The sequence below is a fragment of the Electrophorus electricus genome, unplaced genomic scaffold, assembly GCF_041902795.1.
Source record: "Electrophorus electricus isolate QZ-2024a unplaced genomic scaffold, ASM4190279v1 Scaffold224, whole genome shotgun sequence".
In the NCBI taxonomy this organism is placed as follows: domain Eukaryota; kingdom Metazoa; phylum Chordata; class Actinopteri; order Gymnotiformes; family Gymnotidae; genus Electrophorus; species Electrophorus electricus.
The window spans coordinates 1-20,000 of NW_027658504.1; the positions used below are offsets into that span (position 1 = coordinate 1).

At 51.0% G+C, this 20,000-nt stretch overlaps 2 non-coding genes across 2 annotated transcripts in view; both read left to right on the forward strand.

The window, feature by feature from the left end:
- The first annotated feature begins 17,225 nt into the window (after positions 1–17,225).
- Positions 17,226–19,064, forward strand: LOC145655348 (18S ribosomal RNA). The gene has a single exon (XR_014121491.1). It is a non-coding gene; the product is annotated as an 18S ribosomal RNA (ribosomal RNA).
- Positions 19,065–19,946: 882 nt separating this feature from the next.
- The window catches only part of LOC145655346 (5.8S ribosomal RNA), a 154-nt gene continuing 100 nt past the window's right edge, over positions 19,947–20,000 (forward strand). Inside the window, exon 1 of the ribosomal RNA XR_014121489.1 lies at positions 19,947–20,000. This exon is cut by the window's right edge and continues 100 nt beyond it. This is a non-coding gene — a ribosomal RNA (5.8S ribosomal RNA).

Here is a 20,000-nt window from a genome sequence, read left to right on the forward strand (position 1 = left end):
AGTAGTAGTAGTAGTAGTAGTAGTAGTAGTATGATTTAAAGGTACAAAGTGAATGAAGTGTGCCCAGGCCCACAGCTACTTTGCTGGGCATGACTGTGTTTGACCTCTTGGGCCTGAAAGTCTATTTCTAGGCTTATATAAAGGGTCAAACTTCTTGAAGTGTGCCCAGGCCCAGAGCTACTTTGCTGGGCATGACTGTGTTTGACCTCTGGGGCCTGGAAGTCTGGTAGTAGTAGTATGATTTAAAGACACAAAGTGATTGAAGTGTGCCCAGGCCCAGAGCTACTTTGCTGGGCATGAATGTGTTTGAACTCTTGGGCCTGGAAGTCTGGTAGTAGTAGTATGATTTAAAGGTACAAAGTGAATGAAGTGTGCCCAGGCCCAGAGCTACTTTGCTGTGCATGACTGTGTTTGACCTCTTGGCTCTGGAAGTCTATTTCTAGGCTTATATAAAGGGTCAAACTTCTTGAAGTGTGCCCAGGCCCAGAGCTACTTTGCTGGGCATGACTGTGTTTGACCTCTGGGGCCTGGAAGTCTGGTAGTAGTAGTATGATTTAAAGGCACAAAGTGATTGAAGTGTGCCCAGGCCCAGAGCTACTTTGCTGGGTATGATTCTGTGACCTCTTGGGTCTGGAAATGTGGTACTTTGAATGATTAAAAGAGTGAAACGGTCTGAAGTGTGCGCAGGTGTAAAGCAACCTTGCTAGGCATGAAGGTGTGACCTCCAGGGCCTGGAAGTCTGGTGGTAGTAGTAGTATGATTTAAAGGCACAAAGTGATTGAAGTGTGCCCAGGCCCAGAGCTACTTTGCTGGGCATGAATGTGTTTGACCTCTTGGGCCTGGAAGTCTGGTGGTAGTAGTAGTATGATTTAAAGGTACAAAGTGAATGAAGTGTGCCCAGGCCCAGAGCTACTTTGCTGTGCATGACTGTGTTTGAACTCTTGGGCCTGGAAGTCTATTTCTAGGCTTATATAAAGGGTCAAACATCTTGAAGTGTGCCCAGGCCCAGAGCTACTTTGCTGTGCATGACTGTGGTTGACCTCTTGGCCCTGGAAGTCTGGTGGTAGTAGTAGTATGATTTAAAGGCACAAAGTGAATGAAGTGTGCCCAGGCCCAGAGCTACTTTGCTGGGCATGAATGTGTTTGAACTCTTGGGCCTGGAAGTCTGGTAGTAGTAGTAGTAGTAGTAGTAGTAGTAGTAGTAGTAGTATGATTTAAAGGCACAAAGTGCTTGAAGTGTGCCCAGGCCCAGAGCTACTTTGCTGTGCATGACTGTGTTTGACCTCTTGGCTCTGGAAGTCTATTTCTAGGCTTATATAAAGGGTCAAACTTCTTGAAGTGTGCCCAGGCCCAGAGCTACTTTGCTGTGTATGACTGTGTGACCTCTTGGCCCTGGAATTCTGGTGGTAGTAGTAGTATGATTTAAAGGCACAAAGTGAATGAAGTGTGCCCAGGCCCAGAGCTACTTTGCTGGGCATGACTGTGTTTGACCTCTTGGGCCTGGAAGTCTGGTAGTAGTAGTATGATTTAAAGGCACAAAGTGATTGAAGTGTGCCCAGGCCCAGAGCTACTTTGCTGGGCATGAATGTGTTTGAACTCTTGGGCCTGGAAGTCTATTTCTAGGCTTATATAAAGGGACAAACTTCTTGAAGTGTGCCCAGGCCCAGAGCTACTTTGCTGTGTATGACTGTGTGACCTCTTGGCCCTGGAATTCTGGTGGTAGTAGTAGTAGTAGTAGTATGATTTAAAGGTACAAAGTGAATGAAGTGTGCCCAGGCCCAGAGCTACTTTGCTGGGCATGACTGTGTTTGACCTCTTGGGCCTGGAAGTCTGGTAGTAGTAGTAGTAGTAGTATGATTTAAAGGCACAAAGTGATTGAAGTGTGCCCAGGCCCAGAGCTACTTTGCTGGGCATGAATGTGTTTGAACTCTTGGGCCTGGAAGTCTGGTAGTAGTAGTATGATTTAAAGGTACAAAGTGAATGAAGTGTGCCCAGGCCCAGAGCTACTTTGCTGTGCATGACTGTGTTTGAACTCTTGGGCCTGGAAGTCTATTTCTAGGCTTATATAAAGGGTCAAACATCTTGAAGTGTGCCCAGGCCCAGAGCTACTTTGCTGTGCATGACTGTGGTTGACCTCTTGGCCCTGGAAGTCTGGTGGTAGTAGTAGTATGATTTAAAGGCACAAAGTGAATGAAGTGTGCCCAGGCCCAGAGCTACTTTGCTGGGCATGAATGTGTTTGAACTCTTGGGCCTGGAAGTCTGGTAGTAGTAGTATGATTTAAAGGCACAAAGTGAATGAAGTGTGCCCAGGCCCAGAGCTACTTTGCTGTGCATGACTGTGTTTGACCTCTTGGCTCTGGAAGTCTATTTCTAGGCTTATATAAAGGGTCAAACTTCTTGAAGTGTGCCCAGGCCCAGAGCTACTTTGCTGTGTATGACTGTGTGACCTCTTGGCCCTGGAATTCTGGTGGTAGTAGTAGTAGTATGATTTAAAGGCACAAAGTGAATGAAGTGTGCCCAGGCCCAGAGCTACTTTGCTGGGCATGACTGTGTTTGACCTCTTGGGCCTGGAAGTCTGGTAGTAGTAGTATGATTTAAAGGCACAAAGTGATTGAAGTGTGCCCAGGCCCAGAGCTACTTTGCTGGGCATGAATGTGTTTGAACTCTTGGGCCTGGAAGTCTATTTCTAGGCTTATATAAAGGGACAAACTTCTTGAAGTGTGCCCAGGCCCAGAGCTACTTTGCTGTGTATGACTGTGTGACCTCTTGGCCCTGGAATTCTGGTGGTAGTAGTAGTAGTAGTAGTATGATTTAAAGGTACAAAGTGAATGAAGTGTGCCCAGGCCCAGAGCTACTTTGCTGGGCATGACTGTGTTTGACCTCTTGGGCCTGGAAGTCTGGTAGTAGTAGTAGTAGTAGTAGTAGTAGTAGTAGTAGTAGTATGATTTAAAGGTACAAAGTGAATGAAGTGTGCCCAGGCCCAGAGCTACTTTGCTGGGCATGACTGTGTTTGACCTCTTGGGCCTGGAAGTCTATTTCTAGGCTTATATAAAGGGTCAAACTTCTTGAAGTGTGCCCAGGCCCAGAGCTACTTTGCTGTGTATGACTGTGTGACCTCTTGGCCCTGGAATTCTGGTGGTAGTAGTAGTATGATTTAAAGGCACAAAGTGAATGAAGTGTGCCCAGGCCCAGAGCTACTTTGCTGGGCATGACTGTGTTTGACCTCTTGGGCCTGGAAGTCTGGTAGTAGTAGTATGATTTAAAGGCACAAAGTGATTGAAGTGTGCCCAGGCCCAGAGCTACTTTGCTGGGCATGAATGTGTTTGACCTCTTGGGCCTGGAAGTCTATTTCTAGGCTTATATAAAGGGTCAAACTTCTTGAAGTGTGCCCAGGCCCAGAGCTACTTTGCTGGGCATGACTGTGTTTGACCTCTTGGGTCTGGAAGTCTGGTAGTAGTAGTAGTATGATTTAAAGGCACAAAGTGATTGAAGTGTGCCCAGGCACAGAGCTACTTTGCTGGGCATGAATGTGTTTGACCTCTTGGGCCTGGAAGTCTGGTAGTAGTAGTATGATTTAAAGGCACAAAGTGATTGAAGTGTGCCCAGGCCCAGAGCTACTTTGCTGGGCATGAATGTGTTTGACCTCTTGGGCCTGGAAGTCTGGTGGTAGTAGTAGTATGATTTAAAGGTACAAAGTGAATGAAGTGTGCCCAGGCCCAGAGCTACTTTGCTGTGAATGACTGTGTTTGAACTCTTGGGCCTGGAAGTCTATTTCTAGGCTTATATAAAGGGTCAAACATCTTGAATTGTGCCCAGGCCCAGAGCTACTTTGCTGTGCATGACTGTGGTTGACCTCTTGGCCCTGGAAGTCTGGTGGTAGTAGTAGTATGATTTAAAGGCACAAAGTGAATGAAGTGTGCCCAGGCCCAGAGCTACTTTGCTGGGCATGACTGTGTTTGACGTCTTGGGCCTGGAAGTCTGGTAGTAGTAGTATGATTTAAAGGCACAAAGTGATTGAAGTGTGCCCAGGCCCAGAGCTACTTTGCTGGGCATGACTATGTTTGACCTCTTGGGCCTGGAAGTCTGGTAGTAGTAGTATGATTTAAAGGCACAAAGTGATTGAAGTGTGCCCAGGCCCAGAGCTACTTTGCTGGGCATGAATGTGTTTGACCTCTTGGGCCTGGAAGTCTGGTGGTAGTAGTAGTATGATTTAAAGGTACAAAGTGAATGAAGTGTGCCCAGGCCCAGAGCTACTTTGCTGTGCATGACTGTGTTTGAACTCTTGGGCCTGGAAGTCTATTTCTAGGCTTATATAAAGGGTCAAACATCTTGAAGTGTGCCCAGGCCCAGAGCTACTTTGCTGTGCATGACTGTGGTTGACCTCTTGGCCCTGGAAGTCTGGTGGTGGTAGTAGTAGTATGATTTAAAGGCACAAAGTGAATGAAGTGTGCCCAGGCCCAGAGCTACTTTGCTGGGCATGACTGTGTTTGACCTCTTGGGCCTGGAAGTCTGGTAGTAGTAGTATGATTTAAAGGCACAAAGTGATTGAAGTGTGCCCAGGCCCAGAGCTACTTTGCTGGGCATGAATGTGTTTGACCTCTTGGCCCTGGAAGTCTGGTGGTAGTAGTAGTATGATTTAAAGGCACAAAGTGATTGCAGTGTGCCCAGGCCCAGAGCTACTTTGCTGGGCATGACTGTGTTTGACCTCTTGGGCCTGGAAGTCTGGTAGTAGTAGTAGTAGTAGTAGTAGTAGTATGATTTAAAGGTACAAAGTGAATGAAGTGTGCCCAGGCCCAGAGCTACTTTGCTGGGCATGACTGTGTTTGACCTCTTGGGCCTGGAAGTCTATTTCTAGGCTTATATAAAGGGTCAAACTTCTTGAAGTGTGCCCAGGCCCAGAGCTACTTTGCTGTGTATGACTGTGTGACCTCTTGGCCCTGGAATTCTGGTGGTAGTAGTAGTATGATTTAAAGGCACAAAGTGAATGAAGTGTGCCCAGGCCCAGAGCTACTTTGCTGGGCATGACTGTGTTTGACCTCTTGGGCCTGGAAGTCTGGTAGTAGTAGTAGTAGTAGTAGTAGTAGTAGTAGTAGTAGTATGATTTAAAGGTACAAAGTGAATGAAGTGTGCCCAGGCCCAGAGCTACTTTGCTGGGCATGACTGTGTTTGACCTCTTGGGCCTGGAAGTCTATTTCTAGGCTTATATAAAGGGTCAAACATCTTGAAGTGTGCCCAGGCCCAGAGCTACTTTGCTGGGCATGAATGTGTTTGAACTCTTGGGCCTGGAAGTCTGGTAGTAGTAGTATGATTTAAAGGCACAAAGTGATTGAAGTGTGCCCAGGCCCAGAGCTACTTTGCTGGGCATGACTGTGTTTGACCTCTTGGGCCTGGAAGTCTGGTGGTAGTAGTAGTATGATTTAAAGGCACAAAGTGATTGAAGTGTGCCCAGGCCCAGAGCTACTTTGCTGGGCATGACTGTGTTTGACCTCTTGGGCCTGGAAGTCTGGTGGTAGTAGTAGTATGATTTAAAGGCACAAAGTGATTGAAGTGTGCCCAGGCCCAGAGCTACTTTGCTGGGCATGAATGTGTTTGAACTCTTGGGCCTGGAAGTCTGGTAGTAGTAGTAGTAGTAGTAGTAGTAGTAGTAGTAGTAGTATGATTTAAAGGTACAAAGTGAATGAAGTGTGCCCAGGCCCAGAGCTACTTTGCTGGGCATGACTGTGTTTGACGTCTTGGGCCTGGAAGTCTGGTAGTAGTAGTATGATTTAAAGGTACAAAGTGAATGAAGTGTGCCCAGGCCCAGAGCTACTTTGCTGGGCATGACTGTGTTTGACCTCTTGGCTCTGGAAGTCTATTTCTAGGCTTATATAAAGGGTCAAACTTCTTGAAGTGTGCCCAGGCCCAGAGCTACTTTGCTGGGCATGACTGTGTTTGACCTCTGGGGCCTGGAAGTCTGGTAGTAGTAGTATGATTTAAAGGCACAAAGTGATTGAAGTGTGCCCAGGCCCAGAGCTACTTTGCTGGGCATGAATGTGTTTGAACTCTTGGGCCTGGAAGTCTGGTAGTAGTAGTATGATTTAAAGGCACAAAGTGAATGAAGTGTGCCCAGGCCCAGAGCTACTTTGCTGGGCATGACTGTGTTTGACCTCTTGGCTCTGGAAGTCTATTTCTAGGCTTATATACAGGGTCAAACATCTTGAAGTGTGCCCAGGCCCAGAGCTACTTTGCTGGGCATGAATGTGTTTGAACTCTTGGGCCTGGAAGTCTGGTAGTAGTAGTATGATTTAAAGGCACAAAGTGATTGAAGTGTGCCCAGGCCCAGAGCTACTTTGCTGGGCATGACTGTGTTTGACCTCTTGGGCCTGGAAGTCTGGTAGTAGTAGTATGATTTAAAGGCACAAAGTGATTGAAGTGTGCCCAGGCCCAGAGCTACTTTGCTGGGCATGAATGTGTTTGACCTCTTGGGCCTGGAAGTCTGGTGGTAGTAGTAGTATGATTTAAAGGCACAAAGTGAATGAAGTGTGCCCAGGCCCAGAGCTACTTTGCTGTGCATGACTGTGGTTGACCTCTTGGCCCTGGAAGTCTGGTGGTAGTAGTAGTATGATTTAAAGGCACAAAGTGAATGAAGTGTGCCCAGGCCCAGAGCTACTTTGCTGGGCATGAATGTGTTTGAACTCTTGGGCCTGGAAGTCTGGTAGTAGTAGTATGATTTAAAGGCACAAAGTGATTGAAGTGTGCCCAGGCCCAGAGCTACTTTGCTGGGCATGACTGTGTTTGACCTCTTGGGCCTGGAAGTCTGGTGGTAGTAGTAGTATGATTTAAAGGCACAAAGTGATTGAAGTGTGCCCAGGCCCAGAGCTACTTTGCTGGGCATGAATGTGTTTGAACTCTTGGGCCTGGAAGTCTATTTCTAGGCTTATATAAAGGGTCAAACTTCTTGAAGTGTGCCCAGGCCCAGAGCTACTTTGCTGGGCATGACTGTGTTTGACCTCTTGGGCCTGGAAGTCTGGTAGTAGTAGTAGTAGTAGTAGTAGTAGTAGTAGTAGTAGTAGTAGTAGTATGATTTAAAGGTACAAAGTGAATGAAGTGTGCCCAGGCCCACAGCTACTTTGCTGGGCATGACTGTGTTTGACCTCTTGGGCCTGAAAGTCTATTTCTAGGCTTATATAAAGGGTCAAACTTCTTGAAGTGTGCCCAGGCCCAGAGCTACTTTGCTGGGCATGACTGTGTTTGACCTCTGGGGCCTGGAAGTCTGGTAGTAGTAGTATGATTTAAAGACACAAAGTGATTGAAGTGTGCCCAGGCCCAGAGCTACTTTGCTGGGCATGAATGTGTTTGAACTCTTGGGCCTGGAAGTCTGGTAGTAGTAGTATGATTTAAAGGTACAAAGTGAATGAAGTGTGCCCAGGCCCAGAGCTACTTTGCTGTGCATGACTGTGTTTGACCTCTTGGCTCTGGAAGTCTATTTCTAGGCTTATATAAAGGGTCAAACTTCTTGAAGTGTGCCCAGGCCCAGAGCTACTTTGCTGGGCATGACTGTGTTTGACCTCTGGGGCCTGGAAGTCTGGTAGTAGTAGTATGATTTAAAGGCACAAAGTGATTGAAGTGTGCCCAGGCCCAGAGCTACTTTGCTGGGTATGATTCTGTGACCTCTTGGGTCTGGAAATGTGGTACTTTGAATGATTAAAAGAGTGAAACGGTCTGAAGTGTGCGCAGGTGTAAAGCAACCTTGCTAGGCATGAAGGTGTGACCTCCAGGGCCTGGAAGTCTGGTGGTAGTAGTAGTATGATTTAAAGGCACAAAGTGATTGAAGTGTGCCCAGGCCCAGAGCTACTTTGCTGGGCATGAATGTGTTTGACCTCTTGGGCCTGGAAGTCTGGTGGTAGTAGTAGTATGATTTAAAGGTACAAAGTGAATGAAGTGTGCCCAGGCCCAGAGCTACTTTGCTGTGCATGACTGTGTTTGAACTCTTGGGCCTGGAAGTCTATTTCTAGGCTTATATAAAGGGTCAAACATCTTGAAGTGTGCCCAGGCCCAGAGCTACTTTCCTGTGCATGACTGTGGTTGACCTCTTGGCCCTGGAAGTCTGGTGGTAGTAGTAGTATGATTTAAAGGCACAAAGTGAATGAAGTGTGCCCAGGCCCAGAGCTACTTTGCTGGGCATGAATGTGTTTGAACTCTTGGGCCTGGAAGTCTGGTAGTAGTAGTAGTAGTAGTAGTAGTAGTAGTAGTAGTAGTATGATTTAAAGGCACAAAGTGCTTGAAGTGTGCCCAGGCCCAGAGCTACTTTGCTGTGCATGACTGTGTTTGACCTCTTGGCTCTGGAAGTCTATTTCTAGGCTTATATAAAGGGTCAAACTTCTTGAAGTGTGCCCAGGCCCAGAGCTACTTTGCTGTGTATGACTGTGTGACCTCTTGGCCCTGGAATTCTGGTGGTAGTAGTAGTATGATTTAAAGGCACAAAGTGAATGAAGTGTGCCCAGGCCCAGAGCTACTTTGCTGGGCATGACTGTGTTTGACCTCTTGGGCCTGGAAGTCTGGTAGTAGTAGTATGATTTAAAGGCACAAAGTGATTGAAGTGTGCCCAGGCCCAGAGCTACTTTGCTGGGCATGAATGTGTTTGAACTCTTGGGCCTGGAAGTCTATTTCTAGGCTTATATAAAGGGACAAACTTCTTGAAGTGTGCCCAGGCCCAGAGCTACTTTGCTGTGTATGACTGTGTGACCTCTTGGCCCTGGAATTCTGGTGGTAGTAGTAGTAGTAGTAGTATGATTTAAAGGTACAAAGTGAATGAAGTGTGCCCAGGCCCAGAGCTACTTTGCTGGGCATGACTGTGTTTGACCTCTTGGGCCTGGAAGTCTGGTAGTAGTAGTAGTAGTAGTATGATTTAAAGGCACAAAGTGATTGAAGTGTGCCCAGGCCCAGAGCTACTTTGCTGGGCATGAATGTGTTTGAACTCTTGGGCCTGGAAGTCTGGTAGTAGTAGTATGATTTAAAGGTACAAAGTGAATGAAGTGTGCCCAGGCCCAGAGCTACTTTGCTGTGCATGACTGTGTTTGAACTCTTGGGCCTGGAAGTCTATTTCTAGGCTTATATAAAGGGTCAAACATCTTGAAGTGTGCCCAGGCCCAGAGCTACTTTGCTGTGCATGACTGTGGTTGACCTCTTGGCCCTGGAAGTCTGGTGGTAGTAGTAGTATGATTTAAAGGCACAAAGTGAATGAAGTGTGCCCAGGCCCAGAGCTACTTTGCTGGGCATGAATGTGTTTGAACTCTTGGGCCTGGAAGTCTGGTAGTAGTAGTATGATTTAAAGGCACAAAGTGAATGAAGTGTGCCCAGGCCCAGAGCTACTTTGCTGTGCATGACTGTGTTTGACCTCTTGGCTCTGGAAGTCTATTTCTAGGCTTATATAAAGGGTCAAACTTCTTGAAGTGTGCCCAGGCCCAGAGCTACTTTGCTGTGTATGACTGTGTGACCTCTTGGCCCTGGAATTCTGGTGGTAGTAGTAGTAGTATGATTTAAAGGCACAAAGTGAATGAAGTGTGCCCAGGCCCAGAGCTACTTTGCTGGGCATGACTGTGTTTGACCTCTTGGGCCTGGAAGTCTGGTAGTAGTAGTATGATTTAAAGGCACAAAGTGATTGAAGTGTGCCCAGGCCCAGAGCTACTTTGCTGGGCATGAATGTGTTTGAACTCTTGGGCCTGGAAGTCTATTTCTAGGCTTATATAAAGGGACAAACTTCTTGAAGTGTGCCCAGGCCCAGAGCTACTTTGCTGTGTATGACTGTGTGACCTCTTGGCCCTGGAATTCTGGTGGTAGTAGTAGTAGTAGTAGTATGATTTAAAGGTACAAAGTGAATGAAGTGTGCCCAGGCCCAGAGCTACTTTGCTGGGCATGACTGTGTTTGACCTCTTGGGCCTGGAAGTCTGGTAGTAGTAGTAGTAGTAGTAGTAGTAGTAGTAGTAGTAGTATGATTTAAAGGTACAAAGTGAATGAAGTGTGCCCAGGCCCAGAGCTACTTTGCTGGGCATGACTGTGTTTGACCTCTTGGGCCTGGAAGTCTATTTCTAGGCTTATATAAAGGGTCAAACTTCTTGAAGTGTGCCCAGGCCCAGAGCTACTTTGCTGTGTATGACTGTGTGACCTCTTGGCCCTGGAATTCTGGTGGTAGTAGTAGTATGATTTAAAGGCACAAAGTGAATGAAGTGTGCCCAGGCCCAGAGCTACTTTGCTGGGCATGACTGTGTTTGACCTCTTGGGCCTGGAAGTCTGGTAGTAGTAGTATGATTTAAAGGCACAAAGTGATTGAAGTGTGCCCAGGCCCAGAGCTACTTTGCTGGGCATGAATGTGTTTGACCTCTTGGGCCTGGAAGTCTATTTCTAGGCTTATATAAAGGGTCAAACTTCTTGAAGTGTGCCCAGGCCCAGAGCTACTTTGCTGGGCATGACTGTGTTTGACCTCTTGGGTCTGGAAGTCTGGTAGTAGTAGTAGTATGATTTAAAGGCACAAAGTGATTGAAGTGTGCCCAGGCCCAGAGCTACTTTGCTGGGCATGAATGTGTTTGACCTCTTGGGCCTGGAAGTCTGGTAGTAGTAGTATGATTTAAAGGCACAAAGTGATTGAAGTGTGCCCAGGCCCAGAGCTACTTTGCTGGGCATGAATGTGTTTGACCTCTTGGGCCTGGAAGTCTGGTGGTAGTAGTAGTATGATTTAAAGGTACAAAGTGAATGAAGTGTGCCCAGGCCCAGAGCTACTTTGCTGTGAATGACTGTGTTTGAACTCTTGGGCCTGGAAGTCTATTTCTAGGCTTATATAAAGGGTCAAACATCTTGAATTGTGCCCAGGCCCAGAGCTACTTTGCTGTGCATGACTGTGGTTGACCTCTTGGCCCTGGAAGTCTGGTGGTAGTAGTAGTATGATTTAAAGGCACAAAGTGAATGAAGTGTGCCCAGGCCCAGAGCTACTTTGCTGGGCATGACTGTGTTTGACGTCTTGGGCCTGGAAGTCTGGTAGTAGTAGTATGATTTAAAGGCACAAAGTGATTGAAGTGTGCCCAGGCCCAGAGCTACTTTGCTGGGCATGACTATGTTTGACCTCTTGGGCCTGGAAGTCTGGTAGTAGTAGTATGATTTAAAGGCACAAAGTGATTGAAGTGTGCCCAGGCCCAGAGCTACTTTGCTGGGCATGAATGTGTTTGACCTCTTGGGCCTGGAAGTCTGGTGGTAGTAGTAGTATGATTTAAAGGTACAAAGTGAATGAAGTGTGCCCAGGCCCAGAGCTACTTTGCTGTGCATGACTGTGTTTGAACTCTTGGGCCTGGAAGTCTATTTCTAGGCTTATATAAAGGGTCAAACATCTTGAAGTGTGCCCAGGCCCAGAGCTACTTTGCTGTGCATGACTGTGGTTGACCTCTTGGCCCTGGAAGTCTGGTGGTGGTAGTAGTAGTATGATTTAAAGGCACAAAGTGAATGAAGTGTGCCCAGGCCCAGAGCTACTTTGCTGGGCATGACTGTGTTTGACCTCTTGGGCCTGGAAGTCTGGTAGTAGTAGTATGATTTAAAGGCACAAAGTGATTGAAGTGTGCCCAGGCCCAGAGCTACTTTGCTGGGCATGAATGTGTTTGACCTCTTGGCCCTGGAAGTCTGGTGGTAGTAGTAGTATGATTTAAAGGCACAAAGTGATTGCAGTGTGCCCAGGCCCAGAGCTACTTTGCTGGGCATGACTGTGTTTGACCTCTTGGGCCTGGAAGTCTGGTAGTAGTAGTAGTAGTAGTAGTAGTAGTATGATTTAAAGGTACAAAGTGAATGAAGTGTGCCCAGGCCCAGAGCTACTTTGCTGGGCATGACTGTGTTTGACCTCTTGGGCCTGGAAGTCTATTTCTAGGCTTATATAAAGGGTCAAACTTCTTGAAGTGTGCCCAGGCCCAGAGCTACTTTGCTGTGTATGACTGTGTGACCTCTTGGCCCTGGAATTCTGGTGGTAGTAGTAGTATGATTTAAAGGCACAAAGTGAATGAAGTGTGCCCAGGCCCAGAGCTACTTTGCTGGGCATGACTGTGTTTGACCTCTTGGGCCTGGAAGTCTGGTAGTAGTAGTAGTAGTAGTAGTAGTAGTAGTAGTAGTAGTATGATTTAAAGGTACAAAGTGAATGAAGTGTGCCCAGGCCCAGAGCTACTTTGCTGGGCATGACTGTGTTTGACCTCTTGGGCCTGGAAGTCTATTTCTAGGCTTATATAAAGGGTCAAACATCTTGAAGTGTGCCCAGGCCCAGAGCTACTTTGCTGGGCATGAATGTGTTTGAACTCTTGGGCCTGGAAGTCTGGTAGTAGTAGTATGATTTAAAGGCACAAAGTGATTGAAGTGTGCCCAGGCCCAGAGCTACTTTGCTGGGCATGACTGTGTTTGACCTCTTGGGCCTGGAAGTCTGGTGGTAGTAGTAGTATGATTTAAAGGCACAAAGTGATTGAAGTGTGCCCAGGCCCAGAGCTACTTTGCTGGGCATGACTGTGTTTGACCTCTTGGGCCTGGAAGTCTGGTGGTAGTAGTAGTATGATTTAAAGGCACAAAGTGATTGAAGTGTGCCCAGGCCCAGAGCTACTTTGCTGGGCATGAATGTGTTTGAACTCTTGGGCCTGGAAGTCTGGTAGTAGTAGTAGTAGTAGTAGTAGTAGTAGTAGTAGTAGTATGATTTAAAGGTACAAAGTGAATGAAGTGTGCCCAGGCCCAGAGCTACTTTGCTGGGCATGACTGTGTTTGACGTCTTGGGCCTGGAAGTCTGGTAGTAGTAGTATGATTTAAAGGTACAAAGTGAATGAAGTGTGCCCAGGCCCAGAGCTACTTTGCTGGGCATGACTGTGTTTGACCTCTTGGCTCTGGAAGTCTATTTCTAGGCTTATATAAAGGGTCAAACTTCTTGAAGTGTGCCCAGGCCCAGAGCTACTTTGCTGGGCATGACTGTGTTTGACCTCTGGGGCCTGGAAGTCTGGTAGTAGTAGTATGATTTAAAGGCACAAAGTGATTGAAGTGTGCCCAGGCCCAGAGCTACTTTGCTGGGCATGAATGTGTTTGAACTCTTGGGCCTGGAAGTCTGGTAGTAGTAGTATGATTTAAAGGCACAAAGTGAATGAAGTGTGCCCAGGCCCAGAGCTACTTTGCTGGGCATGACTGTGTTTGACCTCTTGGGCCTGGAAGTCTGGTAGTAGTAGTATGATTTAAAGGCACAAAGTGATTGAAGTGTGCCCAGGCCCAGAGCTACTTTGCTGGGCATGAATGTGTTTGACCTCTTGGGCCTGGAAGTCTGGTGGTAGTAGTAGTATGATTTAAAGGTACAAAGTGAATGAAGTGTGCCCAGGCCCAGAGCTACTTTGCTGGGCATGACTGTGTTTGACCTCTTGGGCCTGGAAGTCTGGTGGTAGTAGTAGTATGATTTAAAGGCACAAAGTGATTGAAGTGTGCCCAGGCCCAGAGCTACTTTGCTGGGCATGACTGTGTTTGACCTCTTGGGCCTGGAAGTCTGGTAGTAGTAGTATGATTTAAAGGTACAAAGTGAATGAAGTGTGCCCAGGCCCAGAGCTACTTTGCTGGGCATGACTGTGTTTGACCTCTTGGGCCTGGAAGTCTATTTCTAGGCTTATATAAAGGGTCAAACTTCTTGAAGTGTGCCCAGGCCCAGAGCTACTTTGCTGTGCATGACTGTGTGACCTCTTGGCCCTGGAATTCTGGTGGTAGTAGTAGTAGTAGTAGTATGATTTAAAGGTACAAAGTGAATGAAGTGTGCCCAGGCCCAGAGCCAGGCCTGGGCAGCAGGGGGCGCTCCTGGCCATGCCCAGCGAGTTTCGTGCGAATCGGACCTGGTCCGGAAGAGATACGAAGGGAAAACTCATTACTCGTCGGGGTGGCACATCCAGGCTCTCGACCCTCCCAAAGCGTCCGACCAGGGTGCACCCTGCCGGGCATGGTTAGCCGCCAGCCCCCTTCCTGGAGGTCTGGTTGGCACGGGGTTTTGATTTATCGGTTTCATATCTCTGGGCTCCTTGGGAGCAGAAAGTCGGTTGAGGGCCCTTTGGAAAGAGCCGGGGCTGCCGTTTAACGCTGTCCAAGCGGCAGGCGAAGCGCACCCACCGTTTTTACGCTATGATTTTTTAAAACCGCCGGGGCGGCAAACACAGGGCCGGTCGGGTTTGAAGACGAATATCTCTTCGGCCCTTGGGAGGAGAGAAGCAGCGCGGGTCACCTTTGAACGCGCTCGCTGCCAGGAACGTCTGGCGTAAAAGTTTCGTGGGAATCGGACGTTCCTAGGCTGAGAAGCGAGCGCCCGCCCTCGGGCGGTCGGGGGCCCCTTTCTCATTCCCCGTCTGGGCTAAAAATACGAGGTCGGACCCGATGGACTCGGGAGACTGGAGAGTACCAGGGAGACCCTGGAAGCAGGCGACCCGACCCACGCTTCGCTGTCTCCTCGGCCCTCGGGAGTAGAAGCGCGGGGACGGTGGCGTGGGCAGCAGGGGGCGCTCCTGGCCATGCCCAGCGAGTTTCGTGCGAATCGGACCTGGTCCGGAAGAGATACGAAGGGAAAACTCATTACTCGTCGGGGTGGCACATCCAGGCTCTCGACCCTCCCAAAGCGTCCGACCAGGGTGCACCCTGCCGGGCATGGTTAGCCGCCAGCCCCCTTCCTGGAGGTCTGGTTGGCACGGGGTTTTGATTTATCGGTTTCATATCTCTGGGCTCCTTGGGAGCAGAAAGTCGGTTGAGGGCCCTTTGGAAAGAGCCGGGGCTGCCGTTTAACGCTGTCCAAGCGGCAGGCGAAGCGCACCCACCGTTTTTACGCTATGATTTTTTAAAACCGCCGGGGCGGCAAACACAGGGCCGGTCGGGTTTGAAGACGAATATCTCTTCGGCCCTTGGGAGGAGAGAAGCAGCGCGGGTCACCTTTGAACGCGCTCGCTGCCAGGAACGTCTGGCGTAAAAGTTTCGTGGGAATCGGACGTTCCTAGGCTGAGAAGCGAGCGCCCGCCCTCGGGCGGTCGGGGGCCCCTTTCTCATTCCCCGTCTGGGCTAAAAATACGAGGTCGGACCCGATGGACTCGGGAGACTGGAGAGTACCAGGGAGACCCTGGAAGCAGGCGACCCGACCCACGCTTCGCTGTCTCCTCGGCCCTCGGGAGTAGAAGCGCGGGGACGGTGGCGTGGGCAGCAGGGGGCGCTCCTGGCCATGCCCAGCGAGTTTCGTGCGAATCGGACCTGGTCCGGAAGAGATACGAAGGGAAAACTCATTACTCGTCGGGGTGGCACATCCAGGCTCTCGACCCTCCCGAAGTGTCCGACCAGGGTGCACCCTGCCGGGCTAAGAGAACAGCCAGGTGAACCCTGGAGGTTCCGAACTCCAGACCCCTGGACCCGACGGCTCAGTCCGCCTCAGGTGCACTACAGAGGTCCTCGGGCTGTCCCTGAGTGCATTAAAACGGAAATCAGAATTACTCCCCCGGGTGGCACTTCCAGGCTCTCGACCCTCCCAAAGTGTCCGACCAGGGTGCACCCTGCTGGGCATGGTTAGCCGCCAGCCCCCTTCCTGGAGGTCTGGTTGGCACGGGGTTTTGCAAATAGGTCCCGTCGGGTATATGGGAGAGCAAAGAGAATCAATGGGGTCCAAGCACTAAATTCATCCAGTGGCGTTCTCTGGAAGCCCAAGGGGAGTCCGAGGGGTGTTCGGCCGGCAAGGGGAGCTCTCCCTCGGACACATGATCAAACGCCTGTCCCCTACCGGAAAGTGGTGTGCTCTGGATGCCCCCCCCCCCCCATCCCCCGAGGGGGGTGCTTATCCCGCGAGGGGAGCCCTCCTCGGGTTAAGTGAACCATCATGCCGATTCCCCTATGGAAGTGGGCACATCCAGGCACACAGTCTGCTTTGCTCTCCCCGACCCGAGTGCGTCTGTTGGGCTGAGTGTACGCCCAGGCAACTGGATCCAATGGCTCAGTCCGCCGCAGCGTGCTTCGACGATGGGTCGTACAGCCATGCCACCAGGGTGGGCGTGTTTGTAAATGTACCAGTGGATTCTCGTCGGCCTGCCACATCCATGGTATCGACCCACCAGGCCTGTCCGACCAGGGGTTGACCCTGGACGGGCACGGTCTGTGGTTTGGCCCTTGTCCTAGATGAAATCGGGCACGGGGTTTTCTGGCCAGGTACCATCGGGTTACTGGGAGAGCGGCTTCGGTCTCCAGGTGAGACCAATGGTGAAGCAGCACGAGGCAATGGAGAGCATGCAAAGCGATGGGGAAGCCATGCACGGCAATGGCCACGAAAAAAAAAAAAAAATCACCACGGAAGGAACGTGAAGAACAAGGAGGAGTGTAGTGACACTGCCCAAAGCTGCCCGGTGTTGCAGGGGTCTATTGGTGTGTTGCTTCCTTGTTTGGTAGAGTGGAGTACCAGACCCGCCAGGGGTAGGCAAACCATTCCCCCTACGGTAAGTGAGGAGCCAGCCATTTGACGAGCGGGTGTCCACGTGTACGGGTGCGAGCGCTATCCCCCCACACGGGGTTAGGCCACGGCCTTAGGTGGACGTCTGCCGACCAGCCCCGGCTGATCCAGAACTTCTGATGTGGAGAGCGGTTTTGACAGATCCTCCCTGGTTCTAGCGGGTCAAGCCTCTGATGGGGGGTGGGGGTTATTTGTAACCCATCCCAGAACTCTCTGGGGGAGACTCAGACGGCCAGTCTGTCTACTCAGTTGTCCTATACTGGTGTCTGTGGTTTGGGAGGAAGGGAGTGCCCTGCTTTGTTGGCCTCCTCTTCAAACCTACCTGGGCCCACGAATCACTCTTCTTGGTTACATCACGAAACGTAGGTTGAGCGAGGCTAGGGGGGAGGGAATTCGACGAGGTCTTTCCCTTGTCCCCCCACCAGCGGCCCACGAAAATCAAAACGGCGTGAAGGGAGGGAACGCCGAAAGCACCTGGAGTCGGCCGTCCGCACCTCCGGAGGAGGTGGACGGGGTACGGTGCGGGCATGACCGGATGGGACAGCTTTGCATCAAGGTGAGAGGTCGGCGTCCGAAGGCCAGAGGGCGGTGCGCGAGCACGTTTACACTGGCCGCGGAAGCTGTCCTGGGTAGCCCTGTATGGCGTCTGGACCTGACGGCGCACGCACTTACAACCCGCTGCTTCCTAGCCCCCGGAAGGGGAGGCGGATGTCACTCGTGGTTCATCCCAGACCACGGTGCAAACTACCTGGTTGATCCTGCCAGTAACATATGCTTGTCTCAAAGATTAAGCCATGCAGGTCTAAGTGCACACGGCCGGTACAGTGAAACTGCGAATGGCTCATTAAATCAGTTATGGTTCCTTTGATCGCTCCACACGTTACTCGGATAACTGTGGTAATTCTAGAGCTAATACATGCAAACGAGCGCTGACCCTTCGGGGGATGCGTGCATTTATCAGACCCAAAACCCATCCGGGGGGCTCGGGCCCCCCGGCCGCTTTGGTGACTCTAGATAACCTCGGGCCGATCGCGCGCCCTCCGCGGCGGCGACGTCTCATTCGAATGTCTGCCCTATCAACTTTCGATGGTACCATAGTCGGCTACCATGGTGACCACGGGTAACGGGGAATCAGGGTTCGATTCCGGAGAGGGAGCCTGAGAAACGGCTACCACATCCAAGGAAGGCAGCAGGCGCGCAAATTACCCATTCCCGACACGGGGAGGTAGTGACGAAAAATAACGATACAGGTCTCTTTCGAGGCCCTGTAATCGGAATGAGCGTATCCTAAACCCATGGGTGAGGACCCATTGGAGGGCAAGTCTGGTGCCAGCAGCCGCGGTAATTCCAGCTCCAATAGCGTATATTAAAGTTGCTGCAGTTAAAAAGCTCGTAGTTGGATGTCGGGAGTGGGCTGGCGGTCCGCCGCGAGGCGTGCCACCGCCTGTCTCAGACCCTGTCTCCCGGTGCCCCCCGGATGCCCTTGGCTGGGTGTCCGGACGGGGCTCGGAGCGTTTACTTTGAAAAAATTAGAGTGTTCAAAGCGGGCCCGCTTCTCGCCTGAATACCTGAGCTAGGAATAATGGAATAGGACTCCGGTTCTATTTTGTGGGTTTCCTGAACCAGGGCCATGATTAAGAGGGACGGCCGGGGGCATTCGTATTGCGCCGCTAGAGGTGAAATTCTTGGACCGGCGCAAGACGGACGAAAGCGAAAGCATTTGCCAAGAATGTTTTCATTAATCAAGAACGAAAGTCGGAGGTTCGAAGACGATCAGATACCGTCGTAGTTCCGACCGTAAACTATGCCGACCCGCGATCCGGCGGCGTTATTCCCATGACCCGCCGGGCAGCGTGAGGGAAACCACGAGTCTGTGGGTTCCGGGGGGAGTATGGTTGCAAAGCTGAAACTTAAAGGAATTGACGGAAGGGCACCACCAGGAGTGGAGCCTGCGGCTTAATTTGACTCAACACGGGAAACCTCACCCGGCCCGGACACGGAAAGGATTGACAGATTGATAGCTCTTTCTCGATTCTGTGGGTGGTGGTGCATGGCCGTTCTTAGTTGGTGGAGCGATTTGTCTGGTTAATTCCGATAACGAACGAGACTCCGGCATGCTAAATAGTTACGCGGCCCTCCGCGGTCGGCGTCAAACTTCTTAGAGGGACAAGTGGCGTTCAGCCACGCGAGATGGAGCAATAACAGGTCTGTGATGCCCTTAGATGTCCGGGGCTGCACGCGCGCCACAATGGTTGGATCAGCGTGTGCCTACCCTACACCGAGAGGTGCGGGTAATCCGCTGAACCCCATTCGTGATGGGGACTGGGGATTGCAATTATTCCCCATGAACGAGGAATTCCCAGTAAGCGCGGGTCATAAGCTCGCGTTGATTAAGTCCCTGCCCTTTGTACACACCGCCCGTCGCTACTACCGATCGGATGGTTTAGTGAGGTCCTCGGATCGGCCCCGCCGGGGCTCCTCGCGGGCCTTGGCGGAGCGCCGAGAAGTCGATCAAACTTGACTATCTAGAGGAAGTAAAAGTCGTAACAAGGTTTTCGTAGGTGAACCTGCGAAAGGATCATTAACGGGTAACGCTGTCCGGCGTGCCTCCTCTCCCGACCCCCTCGACTTCGCCGTCCCCCCGCGTCGGGGCCCAGGGTCGAAAGGGTCTTCGGGGTTGCTGTTACACGTGGTCGCTTGCAGGTCAGGCTGGACAGAAGGCATAAAGGAGGAGCCTAGTCCCTCCCACCCCTTCCTCGTCCTCCGCCTCTTCCTCCGCGTCGTCCTTCAGCACCCCCCCCCCGCAGGCCCCGGTATTCTCTGGGTTCCAGCGCGAGAGACGCGTCGTTCAAAAAACTCGGCGTCCCCGCTCGTCGGGCGAAGGCCGGTTTCCCCTCACCTTGCCGGCAGGAGAAGCGCCTGCGAGTCGAGCGGGTCGTACGGGTCCGTCCCGCGCCCTCCCTCTCGCTCGCACGGCCGCTGCCTCCGTCCACCGCGAGGGGTTTTCCTATTTTGTTGTCCTTGTCATTCATCCCCGTCCCCTTGCTCGCTGACGAGCGGACTTTCCGGGGGGGGTTGCGAGCGCTGCTCCTCGTGGGGCAGGCCATGGCCCTTCCTGTGTTCGTCCGCCCACCGGCGTCCTGGGGCGTGGTGGTGGTGGGTGGCGCAGCCGGTTCCCCTGCTTCTCTCTCTCAGAAAGGAGTCTCAGGGGGACCCCCGGCAGGTACCTAGGGCTTGGCCCACGCTACGTGAGTTCCACCCCTTTCGAGGGGTCGGACGGGGCGGGCGCGGAGGGCCGCGGTTCAAAGACTGACTCGTCTGCCACGTGGGGCGTGTGGGCAAAGCGCAACCCCGCGCCCGTTTCAACACTCGCAGACGGGGGCGCCTGACCGGTTGGTGAAACCTTTTAAACCTGTCTTTGTAGTCGTGGTGAAAGACCTAAACTGAGCCTGAAATAAAAGAGTACAACTCTTAGCGGTGGATCACTTGGCTCGTGCGTCGATGAAGAACGCAGCCAGCT